Genomic DNA, 26465 nt, shown 5'->3' with positions numbered 1-26465 from the left:
AGTTTCTACATGTCCAGAGTCCTAAAGTATGGGGGGAAATTTTAATTTCTATGCAAGATAAATTTACTTAGCATTTGCATTGTACTATAACCCATGTTTTTTTATTGTGACCCATTTTGCAAATGGGCTTCCATATCAAAAACTACTGCATTCTACCTTATTTTCTTAATGTATTTTTTCATTTACAATTAGTCAGATAACCTGTCTCCCCAGTTCCTCTCAGCTCTACAGTGATTCTAGTGCAAATGTTTTGTTTTAAATCGCATCATTTTAGTCCTATAGTTGCCTCTTGCTGATTTCATGTTCACCAGGCAGTTCTTTCCAGACAAAAGGCTCAGATGAACCAGTTGTACACTTCCCACTCAATACCAAATAGGAGACTGGAAAAGTTAGCATGTAGTGGAGAATTCAGCTTCTTAAGAGCCAAATATGTACTTCGGGTACTTTGGTGGAAACTGAAATAACTCTTGCGAATAGCTCCTTACATTGCATGAGCCATTGCGCTAAGATGGTGTATTAGCAGAGCTGATATTGTAACGCAATGGTTTTGACTTGATCTTCCAAGACTGATGAACCATGAAGGTAGTAAAAAGTTCAATAAATGATGAGGAGAGGGGGTGTGTTGCTATGACTGGGATCTGAGTCATGTTAGGGGCAGCCTCAGTGAGATCTTGCTCCATCAATTTCTCAATATAAATGACCTGTTTTCCTTCTTTAGCAAAAAAAAAAAAAACTGACTATAGGAAGTTTATCCCAATTAGACCAGGAAGTATGAGGGCACATTTTCCCATCAGTCATTCTTTACTGTCCTGGCAATGAATGCACAATAATTTGAAGGAAAGCAAACATGGTTAAATGGTTAATCTCCTCCATCAGGTATCTCATCCACCTAGTCCTGATCCTAGCCTGCAACTACTACACTAAGAAAATTGTTTATGGTTTTTATACATTCATATATATTTTTTTCACCCATTCACTAAACTCAAAGCAGAACATTGCCTATGCACAATGGAGTTGACTGAGGCTGCGTTGTTATGTAGGTTAGATTCCGGTAAGGGAAGAGCCACAGGGCGTCTGTTGCAAAGTGATTCGGCTTGTGACTTGTGTCAAATCAGAGTTCATAGCTTCGCTTTATATGAAAGCCCTGCATGGCTGCAGCTCTGGCTGTGGGAATACAGCTAGCATTAAAACAAATCTGCTGTCTTAAGTATACGATGCTTATTGAAGCGCGCGTGTGTGTGTGTGTGTGTGTGTGTGTGTGTGTGTGTGTGTGTGTGTGTGTGTGTGTGTGTGTGTGTGTGTGTGTGTGTGTGTGTGTGTGTGTGTGTGTGTGTGTGTGTGTGTGTGTGTGTGTGTGTGTGTGTGTGTGTGTGTGTGTGTGTGTGTGTGTGTGTGTGTGAGAGAGAGAGAAAACAGAGGGAGAGGTTTGTTTGACTCACCTACTGTCAGCACAGGACACTGTCTATGTTTATTAATGTGCCCCTCTCATGCGTTTGTGCTTGCGTTTAATACCACAGAGGGAACCTGGGAACGCTGAGAAAAAAACCACCACATGACTGTGCAGTTTGTTCAAAAATCCTCTATGCTACAACACTGCAACAATTTTCTGATAATTGCAATACACTTGCACTGTTGTAAATAGTGCTATGATTAGAATATCATAATTTCAGTAATGAGTTTAAATAAAGAAACGTGGTTCTTAACCAGTACAAAGCGCTCATTAGTGTAGTTTCAACTGTTCTGCTGTGGTTACTCAGCAAGGTCAAAGGTGAAACTACTTAGTCCGGTCTGCCATCATGAAGGGTAAACATTGCGCAGTGTGAGGAAGAAATCACACGATGCGGTGGATACAAAACTCGGTGCGCTGAAAAGTGTACGTTTTTTTCACCTCGGTTTTCAGTTCCACAGGACACAAAGATGTACTGTATGACTTTGAGTTTAAACAACAACCGGTTAGCCATGTTAGTGTTAGAGTGTACAATCAGTGGAGCAACATGAGAAGTAAACACTGTTGTTGATGATAGTCTTAATGAAGAGCATGGATTTTAATGTGCGACAAATGAACAAATAACAGTCATTACTATTTTGACATTGCAATGCTGGGCTTTGTCCTAAGTGTCATCAATTATGCTGATTCAGCATTTTCACAGGTATTGTGGTATCACCATCTTATTACCAGATTAACACTCTCTCTATAGACTGCTTTGTTCCTATCCCTATTTTAAAAAAAAAATCCCATATCAAAAAACAATGGCAATATAACATCGAGCCTTTCTTTTGATTTTGAAGTAATAGTACTTATCATATACAAAGTCAGTTTTTTTTTAAATTATCATTATTGTTATTATTTTGTTCCTAGTTACCTTAGCACTTAACTATTTTTGACTCTCCCCTGTCTGTGAACAATATTTGAAAATAGGTCACAATCCTTTTTTCATTTTTTTTTCTCCATCTCCACAGCTGAAGATTTGCATGTGTATGTGGGTGTTCTCGGTCGAATGTGATTATGTGTGTACACTCTTTCATTTAAGCTAGTGTGTCACAGGCCTATCAATGATTCCTTGGAGGTTCTGTGTATAAGCACTGCAGCGGTATCGTCTTATTTAACTGATAATGGTGATGATTGACGAGCTGAAGTTAATGGGATGCATGCTTGGATGGCACGTATGATGCTTTATAGAGTCTCCCGAATGCCTCTAGACATTGTGTTGGCTTTTTTTATGATCCATGTAACACCTTACCCCGCTCAGCCTGCCCATCACTCAGCTGAGGGAAACTCAAGCAAGAGGTATCATAAAAGATGTGCTGTGACACATCGCAATGGTCCAAAGAGCTGTTAAAGAAGAACTTCAGGGATGGAGCATAATGTTTTCAGGAACTCTGTTTATGAGCTCTCGCGACTTTTGCGGAAACGAGAGTTTCCTTTATTTTGATCTATTGACAATTCAGATATTCTACTGTATCTAAGCTGCTCGCTCACAGGTAGTGATACTCAGCCATGTTTATTAAATTGATACCAAGTATTAGCCTATTGCATTTAAACTATAAGTTGACCCATCCTGAGTTGGGACATGAATCACGAACCTGCTCAGCCACACTGCTGCAGACACGTCAGTGATGTCTGAGAAGCAGAATCAGGAGGAAGGAAGACAACTAAATTGCCCTCTTCTCTTTTTTTTTATGGTAAACATTGTGTGTGCAGTGTGTTTTACAATGTTTCTGTTAGCAAAACCCTGTTTGCTGACACTGACATTCAATGACTGAGAGATCCCCCCTCTTTACAATTCCTCACTCAGGTTGAGTAAAACCCAAACCACTTCTTGTCAAAATATCCGGGCTCTTTCTCGGGAATCCTGCTCAAAGTGCGGTAAGCTTGAAATTACAAAAGCAATAATCACTGAAAAGCCGAGTTACTCATCAAGCTGTCGAAGTTTACTGCGGGATGTATAAAACCTTGATCTGAAAAATTGATTTGTTCTGTGTTTTTGAGTCTGTGCATGCACCACCACTATGCCCCTCTTCTCTCTGGATGAAGCTGTAGTAAATGCTAAAGACTAGTTTCAAGGCACAAGTAGCGACATGTCTGCTCGTCTTTTACTGAGAGTGGAGTCGAAGGAATACACAAAATCCAATGAAAGCGAAACACTAAAACCCCTTGATCTTCCTTCCAGAGTTGTGTGGCTTCAACAAGGTGTTATTGCTGTCGGCTGTTACACATTGTTCTGGACATTAAGCCAATTATAAAACAACCGTTGCAAACGCAGATCATGTGGACATTGAGTTACTGAAAACCATGATAACGCTTTAAATCATTCAAACAATAATATCCGGATGGGTTTGAAAATATACTGATTGTTATGTATGTATATGCATTGTTATATTGAACATTGAAATGTTGCAAGGATGGTGGTTTTCAGTGAGTTATAGCTGAGGGTTAATCAATGAAACGCAAAATACATGTCTACAGAGGTTCACTATGCAAATAACAGTCAAACTTATGGTTATGACTCTAATGATTATAACAAATCGTTACATACAGTACATCTCAGGCACCTCGCATCCATAACGTTATGCCCTTGTATTAAAGAGTCCCACTCACTTGCACTTAACATTCCAACAAATGCAACAAAAAAAAAACATAACAGCCTGGTCGTGTGTCCACAGAAGATAAGAGCTCTAATTTTGGACTTTGACAGGATTTAGGTTTGTGTTCCGTACTGTTTCGACTTTTCCAATCAAAGGGAATGACAGGATGTGTTATGACAGAAGTGTCAAAACACAAGTAAGACATAGCACGGAACAGCACTATCACAGGAGTTCGCATACATGGGTCCAGAAGATTAGCAGCAGGCACAGTTTGGAGACCATGTCAGAGCAGATGCTCTTCTGTGTGTCAGCCAATGGCGAGTGTGAGAGGGATTGTGCCAAAGGGCAAGGCTTAAATTGCTGGCCGAGGGTTTGGAGAAATTGCTTATCACTGGTGTCTGTGTGCTTTGGCCTAATGTTATCATATAGGGTCACCCGAACTCCTCCACTAAGATTGTAAACAGAGCAGAAACTTGCCTCAAACTCAGGCCACAGAGAAAATAATTTGTTTGTCAGTGATTGTAGTGTATGTCTCTATTTGTCCTTTTCTTTATTGTTTTTCCCTCTGTCTCTCTGTGCCTTGACCAAACAGACAGGTGCACGTAACCACATTCAATTCTATTCCAATACACCAACGCTATGACACCCGATCATAATGAAACCCAATTACATCCAGTCGTATTGTGACTGTGCCAGAGAGGTGTTAATATGTTCTGGCACTGTTGGAATATATGTTAATGAGACCTTTCTTGTGCATAGCTCTTTATTCTGAACCAAAGTTAACTTAGATGCAAAGACTCCAGAGCAGTAGACTGAGATTTATCTCGATAGAAAGCTGCAGGTCACTCAAAAGAGCTCCAAGTTTTGCTCTACACTTCCGACTCTGTGCGGTCTGTCCACGCATTCCGCTCATGGATCTTCTTTTTTTTGTCGGCACAGGGAACTGAATACCCAGCCCACTTTCCTCCTCTTCTACACAATACTTTCGTATTGTGTTGTTCTTTTAATTTTTGTCTTACTGCAAGTGGCAGATATCCAGAGGATTTCTTCTTTTGCCCGTTGCTTTTTTTGCCGGGAGCTTTTTCAGGTGCGGTGGAGCAGCTTGTGAACTGAAGCTAACAGAGAAATGCCTGAAAGCGATGTTTACGTTTCAGAGGGAACACCGTACAAAATGCTCTCCAGATTTCTGGCCACACCCGCTAAGTACTGGCTCCGGTTCATCATGTTGACTGTCGATTTGCAGAAGTAATGTACACTACGTGTGAAACACTGGATCGCATGCGTGTATATAAATGACTGTGAAGGTGTGCTGCAGGAATTTTTGAATATATTCTACCATAGAAAGAACTACTAAAAATATATGTTTTCCTCACACCTGTCTAGCCTGAGATTAAATATTGTTTTGATTACAGAACAATAACGATCAGTGCAATTGAATTTCATTGTAATGCGCAGAGAAGATTGATTGTGCAGTGGGTATTGTGTAAGCGTGTGTGTGTGTGTTTAAATGTACAATGTATTGTGTTCAAATAATGCTTGATACTAAAAACATGAACTGACGTTGTACCCAATACTTTATGCTTGAATACAAATTCAAAGTCATTATAAAGTATATTTAGTCAATATCATAGAGGGATAGTTATACTTTATGAAAACATTTTTTTTTTTGTTAAAATAAGAATTGTCTAAATCTTATTTGCAATGATCATCAGAAGCCTGTAAAGACATACAATTTGACAGATTTATTTGACTGGTCAAAAAGGTTAAAAAGTAATCATGAAGTAACCATTGAGTAACTATGGCGAGAGGGGAGCTCGTGAATTACTTTCCAGTTATCCACTGTGTTTAACGATCACAGTTTTTCATGCAATGTCACATCCGGCACTATATTCTATTCCTCATCTTGCTAATCTCTTTAAAATAGTGTTAGCTTGCCCATTAGACATTACCACAAGCAGCTCAAGCAGAATGTCATCATTAACCAGTCATTGATTCTTATTGTCCGTAGTTAACCAGACTGTAAAATGACCTTTCTCTTAGAAAGGCGATTAATGTAATCAGGACTGAACTTCATGGTGTTCAATTATTCCCAACCTTTCAAGGTGATACCTCGCTGTGGCCAAATAAAGCTCTGACTGGACTCTTTATCACCCCTTAAGGTTGCATTTTCTTCTCCAAGAAGATTAGGGAATGTGGCATTTATGATTTCAGCTGTTCTTCCTGATAACCATTGACAGATGTTCCTTTCAGGCCGGATGCCATTTAAGGACACGCAGCACAGTCGCTGGTGTTTTAGTATCCCAAGGAGTGCATGTGCTTTATGTTTTGCATCACACAAAGTGAAGCCACCGCAGAAATCACATGCTCTTTTCTGTCTGTAACCTGTGAAGTCTCATGCTCCCACGCATTTTTACCTTTTTTTGCGATACCAGCCTGAAAAGAAACTCCATTTGAGGGCTCATCCACCTATCCCTCATTTTGAGAACAGCACATTTTGTTGGTCATCTAACATAACGCAAACGTAACCGATAAAATGTGCGGTTCCTTCTAATGTTTTCGTATTGATTATGTGACCATATTATGTTTCCTCCGCTTATCTGCCCTATGGCAGGCAGGCTGTGAATGGAGGGCCCACTCAATCCCCCATGTGTCTGAGCAGAAAGACAACCACACGGAGGATTAGAGGGAGAGGGAGGATCAGCAGTCACATCCAGATGCTGCAAATCTGCTCTTTGCTCTCACATGTGAATAGGTACGCCATTGTCTGGAGCAACGCTTGTTTTGCATGTAGAGGGACACAGCCAAAGAAATAAACAAGCTAAAAGTGAGGTTACGCGGAGCATAAGTCTGCTATGATACGGGATTACAAGGTTTATGTCGCGATTACAGCTTCAATCCTCTGATTGCCAGTCAAGATTTTCTCAGTGGCAAACTTGGTAAGCCTTTAATGGTTGTGCATTATTAGACAGTTCTGGCTAGAATGTGGGTGTTGTCGAAGGGCGTAAAGCATGTTGATGCTGGACTATCACAAGGAAGAGACATAATGAACTGCTGCACATGGGGTTGCATGACAGCGGCTCAGAGTTGGCTCTTCGTGTGGAATTTCCTGACAACCCTAAGCCTAACCCTATTTTTTGATTCAAAGCGAAACATAAATTGCACCAATCCTCCCTTATTATATTCTATCATGATTACAAATGTAACAATGCACGCTCAACACTAAATAGGTACTCGCCCGTTTCAAAATCATTCTCATCAAAATCTGTACCTACTGTCCGTACCCTCCGTGGTTTGTCATGCGTGGCATGATCCGGTGGGCTTCTGTTCACCTGCAGAGAAAACAGCGGGTCATGCTTGACTCGAAACATCTGACTATCGTGGCAGAGCATTTCTGCAGAGGATGCACTGTTGAGGTTAGAAATTTCTTCTAAAAATATGTCTGTCACCGCGATGAAAGATGAATATCCATTAGTAAACTCAGCATGTTCGAGGCACATCTCTTGCCAGTTATCCATTTCTACTACTGTCTGGATGGGATATTTTACACTGTAATAGATGGATGAATTGCAGATTTTTTTTTTTTTAAATCTATATTTTAATGTTCCAGTGAGCTCACATTAAAATTATTCATTGGGGGATATAAAAAAAAGTTTAATGAATGATTGAGGAAACTTCTAATGACTAATAAATTCAAGCTTAATTCCTGAAATAAAGTGTTGGGGATAGCTTCTGGCTTCAGCACGATAATCTCTCAATGCTCAACACTTTCTTCATTCACTATTTGATTATTTTTGTAAATGGCATCAGGTTGCTGCATGGCTCAGTATGCACTTCATAACAGTGAGGGATGTGGAGCTGCTGGCACATGTTCACATCTTTCATCTTTGAATTTGTGGCCAATTGACAAAAACTCTGTTTTAATGTTTGTTTTGTATGGATTGATTTTACTCTTCTTTAAAATTATATGTACCTCAGAAACTGTAAGTCATACAAATATTAGATTTAGATGTGAAGGTTCATGTCTCTGAGAAACCTATAACCAATTCATCAAAACTATACCAACTGATATAATTGTGGCATTACCGTAGAATAAGAAAGTCTATGGCAATGAATTTATCAATTGTAATATGTACTGTAATATTACTTGGCGGGTGTATTTCTGAAGACCCAAGGAATTGCTGTGTAGACTGTGAAGTACTTTGGATGCGTGGTTGTCGGGGCCCTATGTCCCATCCCCTTACTAATGAATCCAGAAATCTCTGTCATTTGGTCTTTCTGTCCATCTGTCCTTTGATTATGTGGACAGTGGTTCATCTGAGATTTAAACATGGCAGAATCTCTGCTGATTTTGTCAAGAGCCACTCACCCAAAACACTCGACAATGCACATTCCCCGTGGTTCTCAGAAAAACACCCGCCAATTTTGACGTCTATCTGATGAGCGCTTGTTGAGAAAATGCGGGGACAGAATGAAAGACAGAGATTTCAGGATTTTTAAGTAGGAACAATAGCCTGTCTGTGCTTGGCATTTTTAGAGTTTTTTATTTTAAATAGTCAATGATACACTTCAGTGTCAACGATGAGGTCACAACTGTGCACAGCAAGTGCAGTGCGGGTTGCTTGAACACCAAACACAATAATGTTTCGCTGCATTCAATTTTTAATTGAAAAAGGCTTGGCCTGCGAACCAGCGGGCACCTGTCAATCAGCTGCTCAATCTGGAGCCAAATCAAAACAGGATGTATCACTTAAAAATAGAAGAACAGGCCATCCAGTCGAAAATGATTCAATTTGTGCTCTGAGTGTTCATGTGTTTCTAATGCTAGTTTGATCTTGTGTGTTAGAGGACACCAATGGAAGATGATGGTGCTCTGGGACATGATATGTAATATACTTATTATATCGAGCTCATCAACCGATGCATCCTACATCTTTCAAGGAGTGTGGGCCGTCTTGTGATGCTGCCTTGAGCTGCAGCCAATATCCACCATTACTCTGTATTATGCAGCTGAAGCGACTTAGAGAGTGTTATTAGGCTGAAGCATGCTTTGAATTATTTTTAATTTAGCCCAGATACAGTACAGGAGCGGATGGAGAGCTCCAGCCAAAATGGGCTAGAACGGAAACTACAAATTCATTCTTCAATCACGAGCCCTATGGGCCAAAGCAAGAGAAGTACAGTTAGAGATTAGTCTGGATCAAAGTGGAGATTAAATAGCATGGCAAACATATCGATGCACCTAATTATCAAGCCCAGGAAATTTGAGCAATCGCTTTGAATCTCATGCAGAGACATTGTAGCGGTGGTGTTTGTGCAATTTGTCTCATTGACTCTGTGATCCAAACTAATGCTGTGGTTGAATTTTATTTTTGCAATTGCAGAGAATACAGTGGGAACAGGGAAAAGCAAAAAAAAAAAAAAAGGGAAAGCAAATATTAGACGGACAAAGACAAGCTTCCTACGCTTCACAACCTGAGATGACACTAAGACTGATGGAGCAGAATGGAAAAAAGCGACGGGCGACACACTCGCCGGCCCACGGATGTGCTTCTCCGTCTTACCTCTCAAACACCTTAACCACATTATTTCATTGTCTCTCAGCCCTGCAGGATATCAGCGGTGATGTCTCATACCCTCTCCGAAAACAACATCATGAATAATGAATGCCAGATCTCAAAATAAATAACACACATTATTAATGTATTCCGAGCCTGCTTAAAAAGAGGCTGCTGTAGTTGCCACATGACCCCATTTCACTCATCAGACAGGGGTAAAAGTATTTTAATGTTGTATTCTTCTGCTTTTTAATCAAATTAACAAAGTAACTCTAAAAATAACAAGCCCCAACTGATGAAACACACGTTTTAAACTGAGACAATAATTTCTCCATTTGTGGGTTGGATATGTATATTTTGCGTGATATGGCATCACTGTCATCACTATCATGACATTTGTGATATGTTCTCAACCCTCTCATGTTTGAGTAAATACATTGCTGTACATAATTACCTCCTCATGTCTTTTATCTCTCACCTGAAACTCAGCAAGGTGATTTAACGACAGGTGTAAACATTGTTCTAGAAGAACGGTTGATATGACAAAGTTCACATATTGCTTTAAAGTTGTTTGAAAAAAAAAAGATTACTTAAAAAAAAAAATCACATCTCTCTTTTTGTTTACTTTGTTAGGAGCGAAACGGGGTGACATTTAGTCATCTTTTTTAATTTTAGCATGCCTCCCTTTAAAAAGTAGCGCCCCATGACATGGAATACACAACATGGTTACTACATTATCTAATTGCATCCCAACACATGTATTATTCAAGCTCTGACAACATTACACTCTCAGAGAAAGGAAGAGATCTTTGTGCCTTGAGCATGTCTCTGAATTACACGTAACTGCATCCTCCTCTCTTCTGTCAAAAGATCAGCTTTCCAGGGTGGTCTTTAAAAAGTGTTGGTAGTGATTAAAGTAATTAAAAGCATTAAAAAAAAAGAATCTATCAAGTCTATGACACCACATCTGTACTTCACTTTGTTAATGACAAGCAACCTTTATTTTTACGAGGATACTGAAAGCATAACCAATAATCTATACTGGAGCATTCCCATAAGGTTTCTTTTTTACTTGTCCTTGCCACTCCAGGAATAACTGGCCCCTTGAGTCTTGCATGTTCCTTGCCCTTTCTGGGAACAAGGTCACGTTGTTTACAATGGCAGCACAACACCTCTTGAACGTGTTCCAAGGACAGAGTGATCTATACCATGATATTTCTGTACTGTTCCGCATGTGAGCTCACCTCCGTAAAAAAAAACGTAAAAACTCGCGTCAGCCAAAAAGTTGCTCAACAATGTATTTTACAATTATCTCGCTAATGTATTGCCTAAGGTAATGGATTCCAGTAACAGTCTTTTACTGTCCCAAAGCTTCACTTTAAAGAGGCAAGTGTTTCAACCCGGCCAAGACGCTGTGGTCTCAAAAGCTAAATAAATCAAGTGAAAGGGCCCAAGTGATTGTTCTTACATGCAGCAAATAAGAACTTAAGTCGCAAGGAGCGGTCACCAGAGATCGAGAGACTCCCCGGTGATAGAACAGCAGATGCTATGAATCAATACCCTTTGACAAGCTTTTCTTAGCAGTAGCATGACGCAAATTGTGGAAGACAGCACTCGGAAAGACCTCAGCGATTACATGTGAATGACATGGATGTACTCTCGATCTGAAAGGTTTAAAACAAACACTGCCTCACTATCTTGAGAAGCGACGCGGGCTTGCACTTTGTTAGATTTAATTTACCCGCTTGGCTAGAACCTATAGGAATATGTGAGGTGAGAAGAATGGAGCGAAAGAAGAAAGGGAATCATTTGATGCTAAAACTGGAAAGCAAGAGGGCGGTGCTCTTTACCACACTATATGCCAGACACACAGACAGGCGGGTCGACAGTTATGAAGACAGATGAATGACGCGACGCCTTCAGCACTGAGGGAAATGAGATCAGGTGTTTGCACCTAGACGGACAGATCCCAGGTCTCATGGCATTCAAATGTTTGCACGTGCTCTGCGAATGCAAACCCTCCCCAGATGAGACACGCTCCGATCTGCAAATTCACCCTTTTTTCTTTTCTTTTTGTTTTAGCTCAATTACACATGTTGCATAATGTGCTGTTTAGCATAATATGTGCAGTGCAGCAGAATAACTCAGACATGTGATAGACTTAATTTATGAAGGCCTGAAGTGTCAGCTGCCGTGCTTGAAGTGTGCAATGTGTGTTTTTCATATTTCACAATACAGAGCCAGCATCTATGGAGATAAACTGTTATGAAGAGATATGCACGTCTCTGGAACACACATGACTGTGTGTAGTATGTGATTTGAAAACACACACACACACAGACACACACACACACAGACAAACACACACACACACACACACACACACACACACACACACACACACACACACACACACACACACACACACACACACAGTATATATATTATGGCAATGACAATCACCCTGAGGCCACTATCGCACCATCATACAGGAAACAGTCGCTGGGAGTCGGTAGGTGGCAGTCGTGTCCCATTTGCACATGGGAGGAATCTATTCCTCTCTCAATGTCTCCCCTGTCCGTCTGCACCTCTCTCTTCCTTTCTCTCATGGCCACACACACACACACACACACACACACACACACAACCGCATGCAAATGAGTGCGCGCCTTATTTGCATTGACTTCCTCCCTTTAAACCAGACCAATAGATCAGAAGGACGGTGGCGAAGAATCAAATGAATTAACGCCACTCTTCTTCAGGGTGGGTTTCCGGCTCCCTGCGGTCAGGTGAAGAAATGTTGGGAGCCCCATAAGTTGAAAAAGAGCGAGGTGAAGACTGGAAGAGGTGGGGGGGGGGGGGGGGGGTGCGCAATATATCTCCTGCCCTCACCGCTTCAGTCCTGCGGCTGACGGCAGCGCCAATCCACCAGCAGTGACTTGCGGAACAGTCTCACTTGGAGAGCGCAGCTCGTCAGTGGGAGGGGACCTACGCGATGCCCCCCCCCCCTCGTACACTAATCAATCCAGTGTCCGTCCCTGCTGCGCCGCGCGTTTGTTTTTCTTTTTTTTCCTTCCTTCCTCTGGGTGCGTAAACGCTGAGCGCACTGTGGTACTGTAAAGCGCACCGACGGACGCAGCCGTGCGCGCGCGCGCATTTGGATCGGTGGTAATTTGTGATCACAGTTGAAGCGGGCTCAAACAACCACAGAGAAGGAAAAGAAGACACGGGGTCTCGGGCTGACCTGCGCTCTATGTGGATAATAAACCCTGAAGCCAATTCTTTCCGTGTGGTGCATCGCATCGAGGGATAGGCGAGGCTCCAATTGCGCGAAATGCACGAGGAGCCTGAGCGAGGGGCGCAGAAGTGGTGACAGCCTCTGGTGAAGAGTAACACTGGTCCGGACAGGGTTAAAGCAGAGGCTCGGGCAACCCATGCAAGAATCGAGCTTTCGGTGAGGATGCGTCGTGAATAAACCCACTGCCTTGAGTGCCTGACGTGCCGCTCGAGGATACCTGCTGGAATTTTTCTTTTTGTTTCATCTCGTTTGACGTTGCATCCCAGACCGACGCATTTTTTTCTATCTCCCTCTCGCGAAAATGGAGAATGAGGCAACCTGAGGAGGGAGAGATCATCTTTAATCTCGACAACTTTATCGGCTTCGATGTGCAGGATGCCCCATCTGTCACCAAACTGCGGGGACTCTGTGTCACCGAAGTAACCAGGGATGAAGACAGACATAAGCTATCTTGAATTCCGCACTGGGTTGTGAGGTGAAACCTAATCAGATGATTCAGCGGGGGTCGGTGACTGAGAACAAGTAATTGGGACTTCAGAGGAAGAAAAAAAAAAAGTTGCAATCTAAAATTACACCGAGCGAGACATTAAAAATAGCCTGTAGGGATGAATGTATACCTGGGCATTGACCGCGTGACGTTCTGGCATGTTGTAATTTAGACCCGGGAGGGAAGAAAAAAAAAAGAAGAAAACCCAGAGTTTCTTCTCACTGACCCAGCTCATCGTTTGGACAAAACAAAATCTCCCTCTGCATCGGGATAGTTTCAACACTGGCACTTGTGGGTGCCTCCGTATCGTGCGCGTCCTGAGGAATTATCGGACGCCTCATCATGACTGTGAGAGTAACCACATATAGCCTGGCGTCCGGACTGATGAGTGGATTACACGCCACGTCCTTTTTGAGAGTGGGAGCACGATGTGTCTGACGACAGACGCCTCGCCACGGATTCTGTGAGATCGCCTGAGAATTGCGGATGTTTTGTCGATGCAGTGTTTTTTTTTTTTGGGGAGGGGGGGGGGGAGAGGAGAGGGGGAGCGGAAGAGAGACCCACATCCTGCCGACCTCGGCGTCTTCGTGAACAAGTAAGTTAGTGTTTGTGGTTTTTTAGAGAGACGCCTCGGTCTCGGGGCCTCACTTTGTGACTGTAACACATCCCAACTGCCCCTGCAGCCGGATCGTCCTGTTGATTCCTCAAATGTGGGAATCAACATTTGAGGAATCAAATGTTGATTCCTCCATCCTTCCTTGTCTTTTGATGACTGCAGTGATAGAAGCTACACCCCAGCACAGTGTATTCCCGGTGCTGGGTCCTCACTGATGCTGCGCCCTCGTACTGAAAGATCCGTAGTCATGCGCTGGTGTGGAGGACGAGGAGAGGATGTGCGTTTTGCGTGGGTCTGCTGTTGCGTTCCAGCGCGCGTCCTTGACGCGAGTGCGCGCGTGTGCGAAGCTGAAATGTCGTGGAGTGTGAAAGAAAGAAAGAAAGAAAAACAGAAAAAAAAACCCACGACGAGTTTATGGTTGACCACAAACAGAGCAGGGGGAACATTTGTTCCCACGCGGGTGCAATACATGCAACTGGTTCGGCTTCTCGTGCCGCACAGCGAATCGCTTCGAGGCAACTGCAGCTCATCCATCTGCGTGCGCTCAACCATTCAGGATCTGAAAATCTGCCATATTTAGCACGTGTTTGCCGTCTGCCATAGTAACCATTTGAGAAACATGTCATGGGACATAAAATATCTGGTATTTGAATTTAAAAAAAAAAAAATCAAGGATTAGAAGCCTCTGGCCTTTTCCAGATTTTTTTTGCTCATGTCTCAGACATTTCTGTTTGTTTGTGTTTTTTTTCTCCTTCGCATGGTTCCTGCAGAGAGCGTCTGTTCACTGCCTCATGCTGTACAGTCTGAGAGGGAGCTGTCCCTCTGACGTGGTGCTGAAATTAAAATCTGCCCTCTCTGCTCTGCTTCTGCTGTAGGAGGCTCCACTGTTGTAGGTAATGGCTCCACAATCTGTGCTATATCAAACTGCAGAACACAATCCTCTCTTAGTATTCAACAAAGCAACAGATGATACGTTTGAGGATGCATATCTGTGATTTGTGAAGAAGTTGCAAAGCAAATTGCAGTGCCGAATTACACTGTAAAAATAGCATGGTTCAATTTAACATGAAGTGCAAGCAACCTTCTATCTATCGATCTATCTTATCAATCTATCTATCTATCTATCTATCTATCTATCTATGAATATTTTAGGATGAGCATTCCTCTTGACAAAGGTTTTTACAAACATTAACCATCTCAGTGCGTTAGAGCCTGGTATTGGGTGATCTTTAAAAAATGGATGCATGTCATGTTGTTGATGAACTAGTGTTGGTTGTAAAAGCATAAATAGAGTTGGCTGTCCGTCTTCAGGAAAAAAAGAAGAAGAAGAAGAATGAATTCCATCGCTCACCTGTGAAAGTGAGAAACGTGGCCGACATTATTCACCCAATGAAAGAAAAGCCCTGCATATGATGGAGTGACATCACCTTGGGGAGACAAATTAGACGGCTGATTTTATGTTTTGGTTCCTGTCGGAGCCTTTAACGTGATAAATCCTCCCTACATATTTCCAAGATTGCGGTTGTTTTGCTGGCAGCAGACAGAGAGTGATTCATAGACATAAGCCGAGAGACTATTCTTCTTATTCAACAATTCTCGAACCATCTCATCCATGCGGAGATTTTCCGTGGAGACGGGTGTGGGCTGTATCTCTGGGGGTGCCATGGACTATAAAGATCCAGCCAAAATGAGCTGCAGCTGACTTCAGAACTGACTGATTCGGTGGGAAACTGTGGATCAGTGTTTGTTTATTTCTCTGTGCCGGAGTGACAACAGCTGTATCCCCTGTGTTTCCCCATTAGTCCGTCAGTGGGAAATGGCCTCGGAGCAGGTGCAGCAGAGGGACCGAGAGGGACTTCCTGCTGCTTACACACAGCCAGTCTTCAGCTGATAATCATGCAACCATAGACGTCTGTTTTATGTCCAATTCCTTCAGCCATTGTCGTCTGACTTATCTATTGAAATTCATTCTGAGCAGCCGTGTCGGAAAATTAAAGAACTTGTCAGCTGGAAAAGGGCACTACTGCAATGAGGTGCCAGGGTCTCGCAAAGCGACAGACTGTAAACGCCACGCTCCCTTCCCCACACTCCCATTGTCATTTCTTCCCTCCTCAGCCTGTGACTCAGTTCAGATCAGGGCCAGCACACTGCCATATAATAAAATGTTCATTTCTCAAATCGGATTAATCTCTGTAAAGCCCAGCTTAGGACACTATTAGCATTCATTTCTTTCACTGCTGGGGACTTGTATCAATAATGGAGCTACCCCTACATTTTTCATCTTCTCTGGATAAAAAAAAAAACCTCTCAGGAGGTTTCATTCAATGAGAAAGGGAACAGTGATCTGTTATCTGCTCCCTATAGCCTTTTGTGTTGGAGACCAGCTGTGGGATGCAAGGGGTCTGGAGCGGCAGGCCCGGTTAGAACCTGGAAATCATAATGCTGGAGGTAAAAGACGCCTCATGAAGATGAGGTTGTCTGCCTCCACATGATGGATTACCAATTCAATTTACAGTACATTGGTATTAATTATTGTAAATTTGTTCATGAATTCACATGAATATTAAATTAAATAATGAGCGCATTACTTCCAACAGTAGCCCGCGGAGCATATTTCCCACTGCAATTAGCAAAGGTGAATGTACACTGGAATGTGTACTCATTGCTCGGACGTTTTCTTCCCCACGTATGGATATTTGCTGATCAGAGAGGGCTGAAGCCCCGTGGACAATGTTTCACATCAACTTGACTTACAAAGGTCATTGAGGTTTTGCAAAAATATTAGCTGTCTTTCACCCGGTTAAAGAAAACCCACACAGTTATCTCAGCTATAATTATTTTTGAAAGTGTATGGACTTTGAGAGCAGGGCAGAGGGAGCAGTGTTGCAGGTTTGTGCAAAGTGCATCATGGCTTATGATTGCTGCTTTTATACATGAGGGCAGTCACGTGGCAATAATCGTGCACAGTTGCGGAGGTTGGCAGCAAGAGTCACCTTAGTGGTAAGATTGGTCTCCGGTAAAAAAAAAAAAAGAAAAAAAGTAGCAATTTGTCACTGCAAGCTCACCGTCACAATCACATCCCCACATAGTCTTTATTGAGAAAAGAGGGAGCTGGTCCCATCTCCACCACTGCGGATGATCATCTGAACCCGAGACTGTATGTTGGCCGACGCGTGCGTAGTATAAACCCACTGTATCAACCAGACACGAGCGAGCATTTTGGCCACGGCAAACATACACAGACAGACATGAGCGGTATCTGCAGTGGCCTCGCTCATTAGTCATCCTCTCCAGCATGTCCGTCTGAATCCTCTGTCCAGGGGAAGAACAGCTGAGCAGGGGGACGGCGGCAGCACATTCCCCCAGTCGATGGATTAATCAATTGGTATTACAGCTCAGCCCATCCATCTCGGGGAATAATCTGGGAGACATCATAAAAGTGCCATTCTGTCATTCCAGAGGCCGCGGAGCATTGCTCCCTTTTTATTTTTTCTTTCTGTCTCACTCTCTCTCTCCACTGCCACTCTTATCATGGGAGCAGGAGTGGATTAAATAGAATATAGATGTGTGTTCAGCATGGCAACATTGTGAGGTGTTTGCTAGTGTTTTTTTGTTATTTGGAACACCACTTGAAATATATATATTTTTTTTGCAGCTGTGACTCAGGGCTAAAAAGGAATTCTTCCAACTCCACCACTATCTCCCCGTTTCCTTGCTTCCTTCGTAAAATTTCAGCTAGGAGCAGTGACCTGAATTCTGAATGCATCATTACTCACCACTTGCCTTACATCACCCACCCTGCCAGTCGGGGATGATGGTGTCTTTTTGGCTTAGTAATCCTCACCTTCCTCTCTGCTGCCAGTCTCTCTTTCTTTGACCTCCCTGGAAAGTCACATACCGTTAAAATGACCGTGACATCCCCTGAGGTAGGGCCGATGTGATGGTTCCATTAATAACAGCGTGCAGGAGTACAACTCCAATCCCCACAAACATTCTCCCACACACACACGAACAAAAATTATACATATGCATCACAGTGGAGTCATTCTTCCTGCCTTCGGGGGAACCTGGGTAGCGTCTGTTTAAAGTGATACTTGCCCCGGCCACCACATTAATTCCTGCTAAATTAAAAGTTTAAATGGTCTGTCTCTTACTGGCCCTTTATATTTTTTCCAAATTGTGCCGTATGGAGGTAAGTAATTTAAGTCCACCTTAGGGGGGAAGAAAGAAAAGAAAAGAAAAAACTGAATGCCTTTCTCGCAAGTGCTGTCTTCTCAATTATTTGTTTTCAAATTTAAAGTGAGCTGGGCATGGTCGCAGCTCTGTGCTCTTCACACGTAAAGCTCAAAAAATGTGAACTGGGGCGATGCTGTTTTTTAGTGGTCGCATAGCAACAGAGCCATGACTAGCCCTTCCCTTGAGCTGCTACCTGAAATATAGGCTGCGATTGTCAGAGTCGATTCTTGAGATCATCGACGAGTTTCGTCTTCAGGAGGAAGATTGAATTCAGACACTTGGATCAGATGGTTCTCAGTTCAGACACAGTGTTTATTACAGATCTGGATCGAGACCCTCTCTGAATGCTGCGAGGAGGGTTCCACAACGAACAGAGCAACACAAGAGTTTATATACCACACCATGAACTCACACACATTTAGACCATACCATACAAGGTTGAAACTAGTCTTCCCAGACAGACATCCATCACCCAGAAGATATTACTTTCTCCAAGCATGGCGATATCTGTCGCGTGACCTTGACCTGTTCACTTGAATCGTCTTCCTAGAAGCAAAGGCATCCCATGCATGACGCATGTGCATCTAACATGTCCAAACTTGGAACATGCTATACATAGTCAATGTCAAATCTTAATAACAGGTTGTCAATGGGCAACAGCCTTCAGTATAGCCTATTTTAAAGCAGAGCACAGACCATGAGCCTGATATCTGGTTCTTATCTAGGTTTGTTTATGTGTTTAGCCTTTATTTAAAATCTGTGTAATAGTAGACTAACACAAGTGCATGCAAGAGAATGTGCTTCTTCCCCTTTTAACTTAGTAGTGTTGTTTTGGGACTGAGAAGGAAATATCCCGTGCTGTGAATGAATATTTGACCCGTTGAAGGGCTTCTCCATTTCGAGAACCTCGCTCTCCAACAAAGCAGAAATAGCGTTTCACAAGGATCCACTTAATTTTCAGCACAGTTTCCTCGGGTGAAATCATCGAAATACGGGAAACCTGGAAGTAGGTTGGACTGAAGTGCAAAAAAAAAAGCAGCCTTGGTGCCGTTGCAAAGTGCATGTATCAAATGAGCTAAAAAATTTAAATGAAAGAATCCAGGCTGGCTGCCCTTTGAGAACACATCACAAAGCGCTAATATTAAAAAGAAATGCGTTCAGCAGACATTGGTCAAGACTTGAAAAAAAAAGAAAAGAAATGGTGGGTTTGGCCTCTATGGTTGTGAGTGTGAGTTCCATCTTGAGTATCGCAGCATGCAGGTTGCATGTACACGCCGCTATAGGTCCGCTTTGGACCTGGTGAGTCAGTCAAGTTTGTTTATTTAGATGGATTTTCCTTATATTCTGTAAAGTCAACGTGCTAACTCCCTGCCATGTCATCCTAACCCTAACCATCCCCCTTACATTTGCAACCTCATTAAGCATGCATTGGAAAAGCCCACGATGCCGTCAGGCAAAAAAGTATTTTAGGCTTCCTGCTCGTCACCGGTAGAGGGCGCTATCTTATGAAACGGTCGATACGGTTGTTTTTACCACATAGTCTGTTGTTTGATAGGAGGACTTGTTGTACTGGCCCCTAATTGTTGTGAAATCTTTTGTCATACCTGTGTGTGTGTGTGTGTGAATCGGTGCCTTCTGCAGAGCCAGAGGTGCAGGATGATTGTCTCTGATCTGGCCCAGCGTTGCTGTCTCTCTGCTAGATCTGCTTTCGTTTCCTCCTTTTGAACTCAAGCCCAATCAGGCCGACAATCAGAGGGTGGCTCGGCTCCGCAGCAGGAGTCTGCCTGTAAGTCAAAGCACCTGAATACAACGCAGCGTGGTCACACCCCGGCTAGCTGTCACGCATTATCAGACTGTTGAGCCCTACAGACATTGCGTCTTTCATCTCAGGGAGAGAAAAAAAAGCCCCCTGTGTCCAAAACCACGGAATCTCACACCTATAAAGACATATCAGCTCGCTAAATCGCAAGTGAACACACCTACTGTTAAATCTGTTACCCACACAAAAGCCTTTCAGAAATCCAAAAGACTGCGCTGATTCCAGGCCAGATTTCACACTGTGTTCTGTGCTTATTAGCCTGGGACCCAGACAAATTCTGGGAGCTCATTCCACGTGCTCGGCCGGGTCTGAAACCCCTCCATTGGAGAGTCATTTCCCTCCGGCAGAAATCTCGCCGCTCCAATCACGACCGATTGTCTGATAATGGGCGGGGGTTTGTACCATGATGTGGAGAGAAGCGACTTTTGTAAACCAAGGCTGCCGCTGATGAACGAGCAAGTGACTAAAAGTACCTTCCTCCCACAAAAGCGGCGACACCCGTTCACAGGCGTTGTGGAATCATCGTCACAGGCATCTCCTCTCTGCACGTCTGTTGACATACGCGTCGCTCAACAGTCGGTCTATCCGATTGTGTCCGGAGGGGCATTCTGCTCTGCGTCCGTTGGTCACGTCTCTTGGAAATTGGAAATGAACTGAGAGGTCCCAGACTAATACGCATTTGTGTATCATGTATTATGTGTCAGACTTTACGCCAGGCTGGTGCTTCTATCATTGTATCTGTTTTCACTCAGGAGTCAGTGGGCATGCATTGATGTATGCTGTTTGGTTTATGTGAGTGTATTTGTGTGGGTATCGGTATCTTTGTGGACGTCTCTCCCTACCTGCTCGCTCACTCGGCCTGTTAGTCTCTGACCTTAATGTGTCACTCAACCTGGCACCTGCATGTAGGCAAGGCTGCTCTACTATGATAGTTTTGATCTGACAAGGATAGACTTACACTTGATTTAATCTAAGTTGTCTGAATGGAGTCTGCTGAGGTACCAGTCTGTTTCACTGCTCAGGTCAAGGCCTTGTGACAGGGGCTGTCGGCCCCTCCTCCAGTGCATGCATGGCAGGGAAGAAAAAATGCTTTGAGCTTCGAAAATTGAGCGTCAGAGAGGCCTGGATGAATTGGAGGGAGCTCATGCATGCCTGGTTAATGGGTAATCTCCCTCATACACAACAAGAATTAATCCTGAACAGATGCCACCTCGTGTAATGAAACACCCACTTGTTTCCAAACACACGGCTTGTCAAGAGGAGATGGGAAAAAAAGGGCTTTGTTTTCTGTTAATGACAATTCTGTTTGAAAGTTTTAAGGGCTCATGTTGTTAAAACTTACTCGGCTCATTGTAATGGTTCAACGGAGGCCAACGTGAATTAAAGAAACAGCCCAAAAAATGGAAAAATGAAAATCACCCTTTCATTCTTTTACTTAACAGCAGCTGCTGGAAGGTCTCATTTATGGATATGTTAATCTAAGTCGACAGGTAATATTTCTCATGAATGAAAACATTAAATTAAATTGATGAATATAAGTAGTCGAGAGAGGCAATAGAGGGGCAGCCAATCATGCTTAATGGGTAAAGGGGAAAGTGTGTGTGTGTGTGTGTGTGTGTGTGTGTGAGTGCGCGTGTGTGTGTGTGTGTGTGTGTGTGTGTGTGCGTGCGTGCATGCGTGTGTGTGTGTGTGTGTGCGTGCGTGCGTGCGCGTGTGTGTGTGCACATACAGCCCAAAGTCTCCTGCAGCCTGTGCCAGACTCCTCAGCGTTTGGCTGCAGCCCGTCTGTCACTGACTAGAGAGAATGGTCACACAGCATTCCAGGCCTTGTCGTATTTAATTTCCTTTTAGCGAATAACATAACACAAGATATGACAGATACAGTATGTTCCATTTGAAAAGTGCGTTGTGTCAAATTAGATGGAGGAAAACTACTATGCAAGTAGGACTATATGTGGAAATGTATCATGACGGATGATTCTGTTGTTTTTGAGCATCCCAAGCAAACAGTCTCTGAACAAATACCTCTCTCTTCGTCATAACTCAATTTGTCCTTTCTGATCTTTATTGGCTAAAGATCCAAAAGTATCAATGCAAAAGGAGGAAAAAGAAATCAGCCTTAACAAGTCATTTTAACTGTTATAGAAACCCTTATTTTCTAAGAATTAATCCTGTGAGCTAAGATTAAGTCTTTTCCAAAAGAAATCGGAATTTTTCAAAATTTTCTACATATGAAGCAGATGTCGTACTTTCGCCTGACAAAAAGCCCTTCACTGTACAAAATCCCTAAAATAAACAAGCTTATTGTTGTTACAAGGAAGTGGCATGAAAAGAGGAAGAGCCAATGTGATGAAGTTATTGGAGTTTAAATGACAAACAACATTAAGTTGATGTAACTAGCAACATTATTAAGTCATCACAACTTATCAAAAATGTTTGCAACATGAAAGATTTATTGAAATCAATAGTTTTGAATGTCCAGTGAGTGTGAGGGAATGTTTTCAGAATTCTTGTCGAACTGAGCAAAGGGGGGACTGAACCATTGTCAAAGAGGTGGAGGTTTCATTTCTTATTTTAAACTTTAAATAACAACTTAACCTAGATCAACCCACTGTACATACACTTTTTTTTCTATTTGTGGAAACTTCAAGGAGTCTTATCTTGTCATGTTTATCTACCCATTGGAGTGATTTTGGCTCGATAACATTACATAACATTTCGTATATGCAGCAGAGGATTTCACGCAGTGTTTATTCTCAAGCACCCGTGACCTCCTCATCTGTACAAGAGTGCTTGCTATTTCTTGTTCTTGTTTGTGATTGTGTGGTTTGATCCTCCCCTGCTCCGGAGTGTGTTGCAGTGATACAGTGATTATGTATAGTAACAGAGGCTCTGTGTTGCCTGCTAATTGGGCTCCAGTGTAATGACTGTGTCATATTAATGACCCAGATCCAGCTCATTGTAATATTCATGAGGTGTGAGGATTGCCTTCTCTCTCCGGGACTGCACGGTGCATAGCTTTATGAGTTTGTGTGAGAACGGTACACTTTGTATGTTGATGTGGAAAAATGTGTGGGTGCAGGGGACAAAGGTTGATCACTGTGTACAGCTCCTCTTCAATTTATTCCTTTGTGTTCCTGAAAGGTGGCTGCAACGCTTGCGTCCTTGCATCTACATACGTATCCATGCGTTTGATATGAAAAGGTTTGTGTGTGTTGATTTGAATCTGCATCCAACCTAGAGAGTTTTGTAGGGTAACGGCACTCCTTGTGTCACGTTTTGCTGAAAAAGACGGGGGAAGAAACAGACTCGAAACCAGGTGGTCTATGTTAAATCATCCGTTTCAAAAGAAAATCCACAATGAGCTGTTTTTGCAGAAGATCACGAAGCCCTTTGGGAGACGTGTGCGCGTGTGTGTGTGTGTGTGTGTGTGTGTGTGTGTTTAGGGAAGCGTGGACAGGTGAAAAGGGTCCTCTGTGCCTGATGAAACAGGTGGGACCCCCACAGTCACTGGCATGCAATCCTTCCTCCTCCCTCCCCCACCGATGTGCTCTGAATTTGTATAACACTAATCGGAGCATAAAAGTGAGTCCAATTCTTTCTGTATTCATTAGCCTCATCTTGCGGTGTTTTCTTTATTCAACGAAGGCCCTCACATGTCCTGGCCATTGCATATTTCTCTGCTCCGAGGCACAGTTCCGCTGTGCTTTTTCCTTCTGTCTTTTCTTTTTGTGATACTTTAAGTACGATGTGGCATTTTGTAGTTAAAAGAGGTCGTGTGAATGTGAGGTGTCCCTTACGGCTAAGAAGGATAAACCACTTCAGCAGGGAGGCAGAGGGGGAACAAGTTCTTCCCATTGTAGTCTGGACAGGATCACAATGAACATGCCTGGTTGACTGATGAGACAGGACAAGGTCTTTTGAAGGACAAATGACTGTTACATCCTGATTGTGGGAGGAACAAGTCCTGAATCGCTGCCTCGCCGTTTCCTTATCGCGGCGGACATTGAGGGACATTAAACCACAAACTTCACCCTGCTCGGCACTTTTTACGTGACTCTCATTGAAATTCGTCTTTTTGTTTCATTCCAGTGTTCAGTTTTCGAAGATGAACCTTAATGGCAATTTGTGTTTCCTTGTACGGAGCGACACAGTTCATACAATAACAGGTGGTCTAACTCTGGCTTCTGGCTTTCCAAACAAAAAATTAGATTTTAATGAAGAATGAAAGGGGCCCTGTGAAGTGTCTAGCGTAATGTCAGATCCAGCACAGGACGTTTTGTGCAGTGATGAGGCATTCATTATAGCCAGTTAAGAATGGCAGCTATCAATCTGTGAATGAGCCGTATAAGTCATATAAATTATGCCGCATGTGCACGAAGCACGCCCATAAATGTCGAAAATGCAAATCGATGACTGGGCAAATGGGGGGCATGTGGAGGAAGGCTCTTTTTTTCCTCATCTTCATCCCAGAAAGCTAGGTTCCTCCATCCTCTCATTTAACGCGACAATGGAGGATTTCATCATTGTGAGGGGAAAGAGATTCACGGACTTAGGGGAGATCTAGTTTCCTCCGTGGTGAAATAGGAGAACAAATCTTCACAAGACTGCGCTGCCATTTTCCTGCTCATTCGTTCCAACATCAAAGGATTGTCTGCATTGCGATTGCAGCCTCTGTGAAGTGGACCCTAATCCAAATTAATTGATGGAGCAGCGCTCGAACATGCTAACAAGGGCCGCGTTGTTTTGTACGCTTCAGCGAGAGAGTTCAGCATTGATGTTTTTTAAGTGGAATACTTTTATTTTTTTTATTTTTATGTTTAACGCCTAATTGCCTGTTCACCCGACTGTCAATAGGATTTGATTTGATTTTTTCTTTAGTTTAGTGGCAGGCATATTGGGCCTTGACATGTAGAAAAGTCATGGTGGACTGAGCTGTAAGTTACATAGAAAACAACTAAGTGCTATTGAATCAATCAATGCAAATGAAATCAAATAAAAAAGAAAAAAAAACAGAACTAAAAAGGAACCTTTCATTCAAACCGAGCGAGCAATGTACATTAATTCAACTCCGTGGAACCGGGTCAGCATATCGTATTTTGGACCTTCCTACTGGCACATTACTATCATTTTTTTGTCTGAAATGCATCAGCCGTTCAGTCTAATCTCACCTTGAAAATGGTGACAGGCCAATAAGACTGCCGTGTGCACCAAATGTCCGCTGTGTTGCCTGTGGTCGCTGTGACTTTTGGCGTGTCGGACCCGCTCGTGAAGTCTCACCTGCTGGCGCGTGTGACATTGCAGCAGTTCTTCCTTACTGGGGTTTTGGTTGTCATTCAGTTTAGTGGGATTGGGGAACCTTCTGTCCCACTCACTACCTAATCAAGGAAGTGTCTGCACTGACGTTGCTGTTTCTGGACCTTTCAGCAAAGTTTGGTTGCCGTTTCTCGAGTGCTCGATGACGTATGCAGAGGCTCTTTGAATAACCCGCAGGTGCAAAGAAGTGAAAAACACAGACAGACAAATAAAGCAAGGTAGAGGGAGTGTGTTCAAATGGAGGATTACGCTTTGACATGCCGTGGGGGGAGGCACTCCCCTTTTCTGAGCAGCTGAGGTCCAATGTAATTTGCCGTGTTTTAAACTCAATGCCCAGGGGCTGTAACAGGATTTAAAGACCTTACAAAATGTGCTAGGCCACATACGTCAATACGAAAAAAATTCAGGGTGCAGGAGTGTAAGGCTGAGACAAAAGAGAGATCATATCCCGGTTCTCATATAGCTGGGTATCATTAACGCACATAGATTTATGATCCCATCAAGGCATTTAAATGAGGGTACAGTATGTATTGGGAAAGCATTAAATTGCAGACTAAAATGTGCGAAAATAAACTGCATTCCGTCAATGAAAGAAAATCTATGATTTCAGTTCAATAGTTTCATCGTAAAGAAGCATCACTTTCCCCGTCTGCTTCTATGTGTCTCAAAGGTTCTTTGGTCAGTCCGTGTTCCTAAGTGGTGGCGATCAGTGTCATCTGATAAGCAGAAAACACAATACTGATGTGATGTGTGGACGGAAAAAAAAGAAGAACCTTTTTTTTTTATAGAAAATCCAATAAAAAAAACAGAGTGGAACTTGTTTAAAGCAGATTATTGATGGTAGACGCGTGTGTCCTCACGTAGCAACCATCAATATCATTTTCTCTATGCAAACAATGCGCAAAGTTGCAGCCTGCGAATTGTGTAATTGAATTGCTTGCATCATTTTAAAAGGTGCTTATATTAATTTGTCTAGCCACTGAGGTCTCCCAACTCCCTCGCTCTTTTCTGACAACTCTCTCCTCCTCTCCCTGTGCTGTACCTTTCTCTCC

At 42.9% G+C, this 26465-nt stretch overlaps 1 protein-coding gene across 3 annotated transcripts in view; it reads left to right on the top strand.

The window, feature by feature from the left end:
• The window catches only part of lrrc4ca (leucine rich repeat containing 4C, genome duplicate a), an 85400-nt gene that overhangs the window by 26658 nt on the left and 32277 nt on the right, over nt 1-26465 (top strand). Inside the window, exon 1 of one of the 3 annotated variants that reach the window (XM_035643329.2) lies at nt 13966-14021. The exons of 1 other annotated variant lie outside the window; for it this stretch is intronic. The gene's annotated coding sequence lies outside the window, so the exon portion shown is untranslated. Of the gene's footprint in view, nt 1-13965; nt 14022-26465 lie in introns of those variants that run through there. One more of the 3 variants, XM_035643333.2, reaches the window with a different exon arrangement.

Source organism: Scophthalmus maximus, chromosome 7 (assembly GCF_022379125.1).
Source record: "Scophthalmus maximus strain ysfricsl-2021 chromosome 7, ASM2237912v1, whole genome shotgun sequence".
Lineage (NCBI taxonomy): Eukaryota > Metazoa > Chordata > Actinopteri > Pleuronectiformes > Scophthalmidae > Scophthalmus > Scophthalmus maximus.
Note: the sequence above shows the minus strand (reverse complement) of the source record. Positions and strands in the feature narration are given on the sequence as shown.